Source organism: Colobus angolensis, unplaced genomic scaffold (genome assembly GCF_000951035.1).
Source record: "Colobus angolensis palliatus isolate OR3802 unplaced genomic scaffold, Cang.pa_1.0 Scaffold15, whole genome shotgun sequence".
Taxonomy (NCBI): Eukaryota; Metazoa; Chordata; class Mammalia; order Primates; family Cercopithecidae; genus Colobus; species Colobus angolensis.
The window spans coordinates 1,246,174-1,258,317 of record NW_012114599.1 but is presented as its reverse complement, the minus strand read 5'-3'; the positions used below and the strand labels follow the sequence as shown (position 1 = coordinate 1,258,317).

At 44.5% G+C, this 12,144-nt stretch overlaps 1 protein-coding gene across 2 annotated transcripts in view; it reads left to right on the top strand.

Moving 5' to 3' along the window:
• The window catches only part of MSH6 (mutS homolog 6), a 25,879-nt gene that overhangs the window by 984 nt on the left and 12,751 nt on the right, over positions 1-12,144 (top strand). The window contains exon 2 of one of the 2 annotated variants that reach the window (XM_011935856.1): positions 8,158-8,354. The exons of the other annotated variant lie outside the window; for it this stretch is intronic. The gene's annotated coding sequence lies outside the window, so the exon portion shown is untranslated. The remainder of the gene's footprint in view (positions 1-8,157; positions 8,355-12,144) is intronic. 2 annotated transcript variants of the gene reach the window in all.

The following is a 12,144-nucleotide window of genomic DNA, read 5'->3' as shown; positions in this document are numbered from 1 at the left end:
GGCGGGAAGGAGGAATGCCTGCGGGAGGCCGAACGCCGAGAGCCAGGTGATGTAGGGTGCAAAAGGAGGTTCCTCGGCCGGCGCGGAGACAGTGAGTTGGGGCTCCAGTAGTCGATCGAGGTAGACACTTCTGGGTAGTTAAGAGTCGCGGTCCCCTAGACGCTTTGGGGACGGTGGGCCTTCGCCCTAGGTGAGGGGCCGCCGAGGGGGTGGGCCAGGAGCTGTGAGCGCGGGAGGTGTGTCACCATGGGGACCGCGGGGCCTGATTGGGCGGGGTGCGGGCGGGGCGGGGCCGGGGGGAGCCGAAGTGCTGGGATCGGGCTGGGACCTCCAGTAGGTAGACCACGTGCACCGACACAAATGAAAATAGAAGCTATATTTTGACGCACGTGGAAATTCGTGTCGAGTGGAAAATATTTCATTTTATGAAATAGTGTAATTTTTATGGGGCATTGTAATTTTTTCGAAGTTGAGGGTGAGTTTTTAGAGGCCTTAATCGGGCCCTGGTCAAAGATGTGTGGACGCCACTCTGGGGAAGCCGGCCGGGAGTTGTCCTCAAGTTTTGGGCAGTTCAGTGCTTTTTTTTTTTCCTTACTGAGACGGAGTTTCACTCAAGCCCAGACTGGAGTGTAATTAATGACGCGATATCGACTCACCGAAACCTCTGCCTCCCTGGAGGTTCCCCATCTTCAGCCTCCCGAGGGGGAAGCCATTCCCCATCTTCAGCCTCCCGAGTAGTTGGGATTAAAAGAATGCACCACCACACCCAGCTAATTTTGTATTTTTAGTAGAGACGGGGGTTTTTCCTTGTTGGTCGGGCTGGTCTTGGAATTCCCAACCTCAGGTGATCCCTCCGCCTCGGCCTACCAAAGTGCTGGGATTATAGGCGCCAGCCACCGCGCCCGGCCTGTTTAGGGCTTTTTATCCGGGCAGCGGGCGACATTTTGAAAAGCTCGCTTTTAGTGTTTGCCAGATACATATATATTTATTTTGAGACAGAGTCTTGCTGTGTTGCCCAGGCTGGAGTGTAGTGGCGTGATCTTGGCTCACCACAACCTCTGCCTCCCGGGATCAAGAGATTATCCTGCCCTAGCTTCGCAAGTAGCTGGGACTACAGGTGCGCGCCACCACGCCTGGCTTATTTTTGTAATTTTAGTAGAGACGGGTTTCACTATGTTGGCCAGGCTGGTCTCGAACTGCTGACCTCTTGGTCTGCCCGCCTCTGCCCTCTTGATCTGCCCGCCTCTGCCTACCAAAGTGCTGGGATTACAGGCATGATCCACCGAGCCCGGCCGTTGACCAGATATTAAACATAAAGTTTAATGGTAGCTATTTGGCTATTTGAACAAATGAAGAAATAGAGGCTCAGAAAAAATAACTCATTTAAGATAAGAGAGCCAGCTAGTGTTTTTTGTTTTGTTTTTGTTTTGAGATGGAGTCTCCCTCTGTCGCCCAGGCTGGAGTGCTGTGGCGCTTTCTCGGCTCACTGTACCCTCTGCTTCCTGCGTTCAAGCGATTCTCCTGCCTCAGCTTCCGGAGTAGCTGGGATTAAGGGCGTGCGCCACCGCGGCCTGGCTAATTTTTCACCCTGGGGTTTCACCATGTTGGCCAGGCTGGTCTTGGAGCTGCTAAGCTCAAGTGATCCACCTACCTCGGCCTCCCAAAGTGCTGGGATAACAGGCGTGAGCTACCGTGCCTGGCCGCTAGTTAGTGCTTTTGAATAATGGATTTCAAATCCATTTAAATCCAGTTTAAAGTGTCTTAAAGGAATTCTGAGATTTTTCTAAGTGTAATTATAGTGTTACTCTTGTTTAAGCAACCCGTTCCCGCAGTTTAACAAGGTAGTTGTGCATTAGTAGAATCTGCTTGTGGGGAACAGAGCCAGCATCCGCAATAACAAACTCATGGTTAGAAAATCATGGTGTATTGTTTACCTGAGCGTGAATTGATTGTTGAATCCAAACCAAACGGCTCTATTTATTGTAAGGATGTACTTTACATTCATATTGAATAGCATATGTTATTTGTTTCTTGAGGTTTGAGTTTAAGATACTTGTAAAAATAAAACATTGTATATACTTCACCTCCCATTATGGAGAGGATTCCAGGGTATTCAAGAAAGGTTTCTAAAGAAACTACAGTGTCTAGATAAAATTGCCGAGCACAGCATTAGGCATTATGGATCCTGGATACAACCATGAACAGGACAAAGCAAAGAGGCAATTCTAGACTCCAAGTGGAAAGGGGATGGAGAGGATGTGGGTCAGGCTAGGCTCTCAGCTCTGTAAACCGAAACCAGAAGGACAAAAATAGGGTTAGACAGATTATAGTGAGAGTGGGAAGCTGGTTCAGGAAGAGGAAGGTCTGCAAATGGTGGGTAGGATGAAAGGAGGAGGAGGGAACATTGGAGAAGTTAAGCAGAGATCCAATCATGAACAGTCTGATGAGCTACAGAGAAATTTGGACTTACTCCATCAATCATTTAAGCCTTAAAACATGTTGAGCATCTTTTTATTTTTTGAGACGGAGTTTCACTCTTGTTGCCCAAGCTGGAGTGCAGTGGCCTGATCTCAGCTCACTGCAAGCTCCGCCTCCCGGGTTTAGGCCATTCTCCTGCCTCAGCCTCCCGAGTAGCTGGGACTACAGGCGCCCGCCACCTCGCCCGGCTAGTTTTTTGTATTTTTTAGTAGAGACGGGGTTTCACAGGTTTAGCCAGGATGGTCTCGATCTCCTGACCTCATGATCCGCCCGTCTCGGCCTCCCAAAGTGCTGGGATTACAGGCTTGAGCCACCGCACCCGGCCTTTTTTTCCTAGTTGTCAGTTGTGTGTGATGTAAATGTCTTCTTCCACAATGAGTTCTTTCATTTAGTTTATAGTTTTGTTGTTGTTGAATAATAGAGGTCTCACTATGTTGCCTAGGCTGGTCTTGAACTCTTGCTCTCAAGCCATGCTCCCACTTCAGACTCCCAACCTGTTGGGATTACAAGTGTGAGCCACCACACCCAGCCTCGGCATCTTTTGATGAACAAATTATTGATCATAATGTGGAATTTGTCCTTTTATTTTCTCTGGTTAATGTTTCTATAGGTTTTAACTTAAGAAATCCACAGGAAGGCTGGGCACAGTGGCTTATGCGTGTAATCCCAACACTTAGGGAGGCCAAGGCAAGCCAACATGGCTAGACCCTGTCTCCAAAAAATATGAAAATTAGCCAGGCATGGTGGCATGTGCCTGTAGTACCAGGTCTTTGGGAGACTGAGATGGGAGGATCACTTGAGTCCAGGAGGTTGAGCCTGCAGTGAGTCAAAGAGATCATGCCATGCACTCCAGCCTGGGTGGCAGAGTGAGATCCTGCCTGCCAAAAAATAATTAAAAAAAAAAAGTTGGTGAAAATGTTGATTATATATTTTAGGAACAACTAGTAATTAACACCAAAATTATGGACTAAAGAGAAAGCAGAAATAATGTAATTTTAAAGCAAAATTCAAAAGGTCTGTTTAGTGTATATTTAGACAAGGTCATTACTTATTATATCAAAGTTTTTACATTTATTTTGTGACCTGTCAGCTGTTCCTAACATTTTTCCCCACTGTCTTTAAAAACCCCAAGAATACCAGACATTTAAGACATCACTTAAAGCTTTAAAAGCACTTGCAAAATCATAAAATCATAATTTAAGGTGTTTTTAGAGGGCAGGAGCAGTGGTGGCAGGCAGTGTTTTGCTCTGTTGCCCAGGCTGAAGTACAGTGGCAGATCTCAGCTGACTGCACCCTCGATCTATCCAGCTTAAGCGATCCTCCCACCTCAGCTTTCTGAGTAGCTGGGACCTCAGGTGCACACCATCCCATGCCTGGCTAATTTTTAAATTTAGAGACAAGGTTTCACTATGTAGCCCAGACTGGTCTCAAATTCCTGGGCTCTCAAGAGATCCTCTCAAAGTGCTGGAATCATAGGTGTGAGCCTCCACACCTGGCCTGTTTTGGCATTCTTGAAAACTGCAGGATTACCACAGATAAAATTTTAAAATTACCTTTAAAGAATTGAAGTTTACACACACAAAAAAATTTCCTTTGCTAGCATTGAGTGAAGAAAAATTTTGAGAAATGTTTAAGATTTTAGTTTTGTTACACAGTACATTTTACTATCTGTTTAATTATCTTTTTTGGCTCAGAAACCACTGTTTCCTGGGCCCAGGATGTTTAGTGGTACTCTTTTTCTTCAAGCTTTTTAGCATTGGAGGAACTGCATATTACTAAAATTTTTGGTCTTAGCATTTTATAGCTTACTGCTATTTCTTTTCCTTTTTTTTTTTTTTTTTTTTTTGAGATGGAGTCTTGCCCTGTTGCCTAGGCTGGAGTGCAGTGGCAGGATCTCGGCTCACTGCTACCTCTGCCTTCCGTGTTCAAATGATTCTCCTGCCTCAGCCTCTCGAGTAGCTGGGATTACAGATGCCTGCCACCACACCCAGCTAATTTTTATATTTTTAGTAGAGACGGGGTTTCACCATGTTGGCCGGGCTGGTCTCCAACTCCTGACCTCATGATCTACCTGCCTTGGTCTTTCAAAGTGTTGGGATTACAGGCATGAGCCACCATGCCCAGCCTTTTTCTTTTGAGACGGAGTCTTGCTCTGTCACCCAGGCTGGAGTGCAGTGGCGTGATCTGGGCTCACTGCAACATCCACCTCCCAGGTTCAAGGGATTCTCTTGCTTCAGCCTCCCAAGTAGCTGGGATTACAGGCACCTGCCACCATGCCCAGTTAATTTTTGTATTTTTTAGTAGAGATGGGGTTTCGCCATGTTGACCGTGCTGGTGGTCTTGAACTCTTTACCTCAGGTGATCCGCCTGCCTTGTCCTCCCAAAATGCTGGGATTATAGGCGTGAGCCACTGCGCCTGGCCCAGCATAAGAAACGGCCCACTGCTGTTTCTTTTTTTTTTTTTTTTTTTGAGATGGAGTGTGTTGCCCAGGCTGGAATGCAGTGGCATGTTCTGGGCTCACTGCAACCTCTGCTGCCTGGGTTCAAGTGATTCTCCTGCCTCAGGCTCTCGAGTAGCTGGGGATTATGGGCCTCTGCCACCACACCTGGCTAATTTTTGTATTTTTAGTAGAGACGGGGTTTCACCATCTTGGCCAGGCTGGTCTTGAACTCCTGACCTTGTGATCTACCTGCCTTGGCCTCCCAGAATGCTGGGATTTACAGGCCTGAGCCACCGCACCTGGCCCATACTGCTGTTTCTTAACAGCAGAGAAATTATATGTGAGATTCTGTAAGTATAATGGTATATAAAGGATAAAATGATGTTGAAAAACAAAATTTTTTGTTTAAATGCTTATGTTTCTAATAACATTTTATTTCAAAAAGGAATTTATTTCAAAACTGATAATGGTTGGATCCAGCATTTCACACGTTTTTCCTAGTGAGGATGCACATTTATCTTGTAAAAAAATTGAAGACATTATTTTTTTAATTGCTTGCTTAGAAATGAAATAATTCTTTTCTAGTGATAAAAGCATGAGACCTCATACATCATTTAAAACAATTTGTACTGCATTTTACACATGACAGAGTTCTAAGGTAACAGCCCTTGTCTAAGACTAAAGTTACAGTCCTCCCTTTGTATCTGAGGGGGATTGGTTGCAGGACCCTCCTGTGAATACCCAAATCCTTGGATGTCCAAGTCCCTCATGAAATGTAGTATTTACATATAACCTATACACATCCTCCCCTGTACTTTATCTCTAGATTACTTACAATGCTGAATACAATGTAAATGCCATGAAATCAGTTGTTCAACTATATTTTAAATTTTGTATTTTTTTTCCTTTTTTTGCGACAGAGTCTTGCTCTGTTGCCCAAACTGAAGTGCAGTACAGTGATCACACCTCACTGTACCTTTAACCTCCCAGGCTCAAGCTGTCCTCCTGCCTCAGCCTCCCAAAGTGTTGGAGTTACAGGCATGAGCCGTCACACCTGGCCACTATTTTTTATTGGTTTTAAATTTTTGATTTAAAATTTTTAATCTAGGTTGGTTGAATCTGGACTGGAACCCAAGGATACGTTTGTTGAGCCTACTGTATTTACTTTGGAATAAAACTAGAATGCTTAAATACTTTATTTGGCTGGGTGTGGTGGCTCACACCTGTAACGCTACCACTTTGAGAGGCCAAGGCGGGTAAATCACTTGAGGTCAGGAGTTTGAGACGAGCCTGGCCAACATCGCAAAACCCTGACTCTACAAAAAAATCCAAAAATAAGCCAGGTGTGATGGCACGTGCCTGTAGTCTTGGCTATTCAGGAGGCTGAGACACAAGAATCGCTTAAACCAGGGAGGCGGAGGTTGCAGTGAGCCGAGATAGCGCCATTGCACTCCAGCCTTGGTGACAGCAAAACTGTCTTACCAAAAAAAAAAAAGAAGGCTGGGTGTGGTGGCTCACGCTGTAATCCCAGCGCTTTGGGAGTCTGAGGCAGGTGGATCATTTGAAGTCAGGAGTTCAAGACCAGCCTGGCCAACACGGTGAAACCCCACCTCTACTAAAAATACAAAAATTAGCTGCGAGGTAGTGACGCACGCCTGTAATCCCAGCTACTCGAGAGGCTGAGACAGGATAATCGCTTGAACCCAGGAGGCAGAGGCTGGTGAGCCAAGATCACACCACTGCACTCCAGTCTGGGTGACAGAGTAAGAACCTGTCCCGCCCACCGCCCCCCACCAAAAAAAAAGAAAACTTGATTACATATTATAGTTATAGATATAAAACTTTTAAAATGAGGTCCTTTTTGCACATGCCTTTCAGGTCTCAGTCAGAGACTTATTTTATTATTATTATTTTTTTGGAGATAGGGTCTTGCTGCAGTCTGAACCCCCTCAGGCCAAGGTGATCTTCCTGTCTTAGCCTCCCTAGTGGTTGGGACTACAGGTGCGTACCACCACACTTGGTTAATTTTTTTGGATTTTTTTGTACAGTCGAGGTCTCACTATGTTGCCCAGGCTGGTCTCAAACTCGTGGGCTCAAGTGATCCTCCCCCCTTGGCCTCTAAAGTAGCTGGGACTATAGGGGTGTGTGCCACCATAACCAGCTAATTTTTTAAAATATTAATTAGAGACCATGCCTTACTACATTGCTTAGACGGGTCTTGAATTCCTGGTCTGAAGCGATCTCCCTCTTGGCTTCCCAAATTGCTCACATTACATACGTGAGCCACTGCGCCCAGCCTATACTTACATTTTTTGAAGAAAGGGAGACTGTGTTTCATGATTGGGTCTAAATCATGTGGTTTCAGTTGCCTAATTGTTATTCTAAAATGTCTCAAATGTTCTTGTTATGTGCCTCTTTTAATTTTGAAGTTATTCAGTGAAACCTTTAAGCAGGCCTAGGTGTCTAATACTTAGGCAGGGATTATCAGCAGTTTGTGGCCTCTCCATCACTGACGGGCAGCTCTTCTGTATTCTGTTAGATTCCTCCCCCCTGCCCCTGAAAACTCACAGGGCTAAATCTATTTTTGTGAAGATTCAAAATCTGTTTTTGATTTTGTAGCAATATATACTCTGGCACGTTAGGCACTCACTTGTTGACTTGAGTTTTTCCGCAAAACTAGTTTGTAGGGGGAGGGTAATAGAGTGTTAGGTAGCTTTCAGAATACATAGGATTGTAAGTGAGAAAGATTCCAAGCAAGTCTAATGAATTAGATAATTTACTTAATTAGTAAATTATATAATCAGTATGCTTTATAGTAATATTGTGAGTTAGATCCTGTTTCTGATATGTACATACCATATTGTATAGGAGCTATTAATTTGGAGAGCATATACGGTGAGTCCATGCCTTTTTCCTGCCATCAGCATTATACCAAAATTCTGCCATGGTTTTTAAACTTTGATTCTGAGTAAGTTTCTTACCCTAATAACATAACTATATTTGTGTTTGTCTTCATAGTTAAATATGCACTATGATATCAGCTTGCTTACGTTTTTAAAATGACTTGAATGTGTGACTTTAAAAATTATTCTAGAATTTCTGTGCTTCAATATTAATGCTAGAAGACTTCAAAGGAGTCTTAATGATACCTTTCTTGGAATTGTTTATTTGTAGGTAACTGCCTTTAAGGAAACTTGACCAAATATTAACTAAGTTATGTATTTCCTTTTGGCAACAGTTGTGACTTCTCACCAGGAGATTTGGTTTGGGCCAAGATGGAGGGTTACCCCTGGTGGCCTTGTCTGGTTTACAACCACCCCTTTGATGGAACATTCATCCGCGAGAAAGGGAAATCAGTCCGTGTTCATGTACAGTTTTTTGATGACAGCCCAACAAGGGGCTGGGTTAGCAAAAGACTTTTAAAGCCATATACAGGTAAGAGTCACTACTGCTGTGTGTATGTGTGTGTGTGAGAGAGAGAGACTTTTTTCCATATGGTGAAATTAAGTGTATTTTACCCCAGTAAATTGCAAGGGTGGTAGTTGTGAAAGATTCTGGCATGGGAAAGGGATATAACGTGGTCTTTAGCTGTTTTGTTTTGTAGAATGGAATTTTTATTTCTCTCCTTTGAGTGACTTACAGCAGTATTATACCCTTAATATAATAAGGGTAAACTAAACTGATCCCCCATCTTGAAGAGTCCAAGAGAAAGTTAATGTCATCAGGATACAAAGCCTATAGATCAGCAACATTCTCTAGGAAAGATGGAGATGCACACTACCTGGCCTCCCAACTACTCACTCATGAGCACATCTGAGTTGAATTTCACACCGAACTCCTGGAACCATAACTTTCTCTTCCCAGGTCTAGTCTTATTTATCACAGACATCAACAGCCCTGCACGCTTAGCTTCACTTGGGCTAGGTGCACCCCATCATCTCTTGCACAAATTCTCTTTTTTTTTTTGGAGACAGAGTCTCACTCTGTTGCCCAGGCTGGAGTGCAGCGGCACGATCTCGGCCCACTGCAACCTCTGCCTCTGGGTTCAAGAGTTTCTCCTACCTCAGCCTCCCGAGTAGCTTGGGATTATAGGCACATGCCACGTCGCCTGGCTATTTTTTTTTTTTGAGTTGGAGTTTTTCTCTTTTGGCCCAGGCTGGAGTGCAATGGTGCAATCTCAGCTCACTGCAACCTCCACTTCGTGGGTTCAAGTGATTCTCCTGCCTCAGCCTCCCGAGTAGCTGGGATTACAGGTGCACGCCACCATGCCCAGCTAATTTTTTGTATTTTTAGTAGAGATGGGGTTTCACCATGTTGGCCAAGCTGGTCTTGAACTCCTGACCTCCAGTAGTCCACCCACTTTCCCCTCCCAGAGTGCTGGGATTATAGGCGTGAGCCACTGTGCCTGGCTGCCCAGCTAATTTTTGTATTTTTAGTAGAGATGGGTTTTCACCATGTTGGCCAGGCTGGTCTCCAACTTCTGACCTCAGGTGATCTGTGCACTTAGGCCTCCCAAGAGTCTCCAGTCTAGTACGTTGTTGAACTCAGTGTTGTAAAATCCGAACAAGGGTCAGTTTCCCACATAACTGGGAAATTCCCAGAATCATACTCTTTCATCATAGTGCTCATCCTACAAAAAAGGGTTGGGGGCATTTTGTCTAAAATTAAATCTAAATGGTGATCTGACATACAGGTGGAAAGAGGTTTGGGAAGTTTTGTTCTCTCTTCTACCAACTTGTCATATAATCTTGGCCAAGCAAAGTAACTTGTCTTTTCTTTTAATCTTTTTAAAAGAAATAGAGACAGAGTTTTGCCTTGTTGCCCAAGCTGGTCTCAAACTCCTGCCTGAGCTCAAGCAGTCCGCCCACCTCAGCCTCCCAAAGTGCTAAGACTGTAGGCATGAGCCACAATGCCCCCGGGCTCAGCCAACTTTTTCGTTTTGTTTTCAATAGATGGGCGTCTCACTTGGTCACCTAGCCTGGAGTATAGTGTTGGGATCATAGCTCACTGGAGCCTTGAACTCCTGGGCTCAAGTGATTCCCCCCTGCTTTAGCCTCCTCAGTAACTGGGACTAGAGGTGTCTGCCACCACACCTGGCTAATTTTTAAATAGGTTTTTTTTTTTTTTTTTTAAGAGATGAAGGTCTTGCTATGTTTTCCAGGGTGGTCTTGAATTCTTACCCTCCAGTAATCCTCCTGCATCAGATTCCCGAGTAGTTGGGTGATCTGGCTAAAGTAACTTATTTTCTGATACTGTTTACTTGTATTTAAAATGAATCTCATTGGGGTTGCATTGGGGCTCGGCATAGTGGCTCACACCTGTAATCCCAGCACTTTGGAAGGCCAAGGCGGGCAGATGACCTGAGGTCAGGCGTTCGAGACTAGCCTGGCAAACATGGTGAAACCCCGTCTCTACTAAAAATACAAAAATTAGCTGGGCGTGGTGGCACATGCCTATAATCCCAGCTACTTGGGAGGCTGAGGCAAGAGAATCGCTTGAACCCAGGAGGTGGAGGTTGCAGTGAGTCGAGATCACACCACTGCACTCCAGTCTGGGCGACAGAGTGAGACTCCATCTTTAAAAAAAAAAAAAAAAAAATGCCAGGTGCGGTGGCTCACACCTGTAATCCCAGCACTTTGGGAGGCCCAGGCGGGTGGATCACGAGGTCAGATGTTGAAGACCAGCCTGACCAAGATGGTGAAATGCCGTGTCTACTAAAAATACAAAAATAAGCTGTAATCCCAGCTACTCGCGAAGCTGAGGCAGACAATTTCTTAAACCTGGTAGGTGGAGGTTGCAGTGAGCCGAGATCGCGTCACTGCACTCCAGCCTGGGCAACAGAGTGAGACTTCATCTCAAAAATAAATAAAATAAAATAATAAATGAATAAAATGATCTCTCATTGAACCAGATGATATGTGAAGTTTCTTCTAGGACCAGTTTTGAGATTTAAAAAAATATTTGGCAGAACGACTTTTATTTTTTTTTGCAACAGAGTCCCGCTTTATCACCCAGGCTGGAGTGGAATGGCACAATCTCAGCTCACTATAATCTCTGCCTCCTGGGTTCAAGCGATTCTCCTGCCTCTGCCTCCTGAGTAGCTGTGAATACGGGTGCCCACCACCAGGCCCTGCTAATTTTTGTATATTTTAGTAGAGTTGGGGTTTCACCGTGTTGGCCAGGCTGGTCTCTAACTCCTGACCTTAAGTGATCCGCCCACCTTAGCCTCCCAAAGTGCTGGGATTACAGGCGTGAGCCACCACACCTGGCCTTATTGATCTCTTTTTAAAGTCATTCTGGGCCAGCCCAGTTGTATTACAATACAACTGGGCCACCAAGTTGTATTTTGGTGGAACGAACTGTTTTGAGAAATAAATTTTAACGCATTGAGTCTGAATGGGCTACCCTTTCAAAATGTGAAAAAGCCCCTTAAAGTAGCACATTGGTTTGTTATTCTTTTATGTATTTAGATATATCTGATCTAGTTCTCTTTGGGACAGACTCATATTATCATAGCTGCATGTAACTGACAGTGTAGTCTTTGTCTTCCTGAAGTGTTTTTTTGTTTGTTTTTATTTTTTATTTTATTTTTATTTTTGAGATGGAGTCTTGCTCTGTTGCCCAGGCTGGGATGCAGTGGTGCAATCTTGCCTCACTGCAACCTCCGCCTCCTGAGTTCAGGTGATTCTCCTGCTTCAGCCTCCTGAGTAGCTGGGACTACAGGCATGTGCTACCATGCGCAGCTAATTTTTGTATTTTTAGTAGAGATGGGGTTTCACCGTATTGGTCAGGTTGGTCTTGAACTCCTGACCTCATGATCTGCCCACCTTGGCTTCCCAAAGTGCTGGGATTACAGGTACGAGCCATTGTGCCCAGCCAGTAAGTTTTTAAGAAAGGTTCTCAAACCCCTTTTAAATCTTCTGCCTCACTTGAAGAGGTATGCCCTACCTGTTTTGGGCTGTACACCCAGGTCATTAGAAGAGAGACTAAGTAGTCCTGGATGATCCCATAGGGCACCTTCAGGGAAGTAAAATTGGTGATTTTAGTTTCACCAGTAGTTTTTCCCTCAATATGTATTCCTTGTATGCTTTATTGATCTATCTATATCAATAAAAAGTAATGGGGCATTACAAATTATACTGAATTGTTGTCATTCTTGTTCATTAGGGCAAATGTTGTAGGTTGAGTCAAGTGTCCACAAGTTATTTTGTGTATGTGTGTGTGT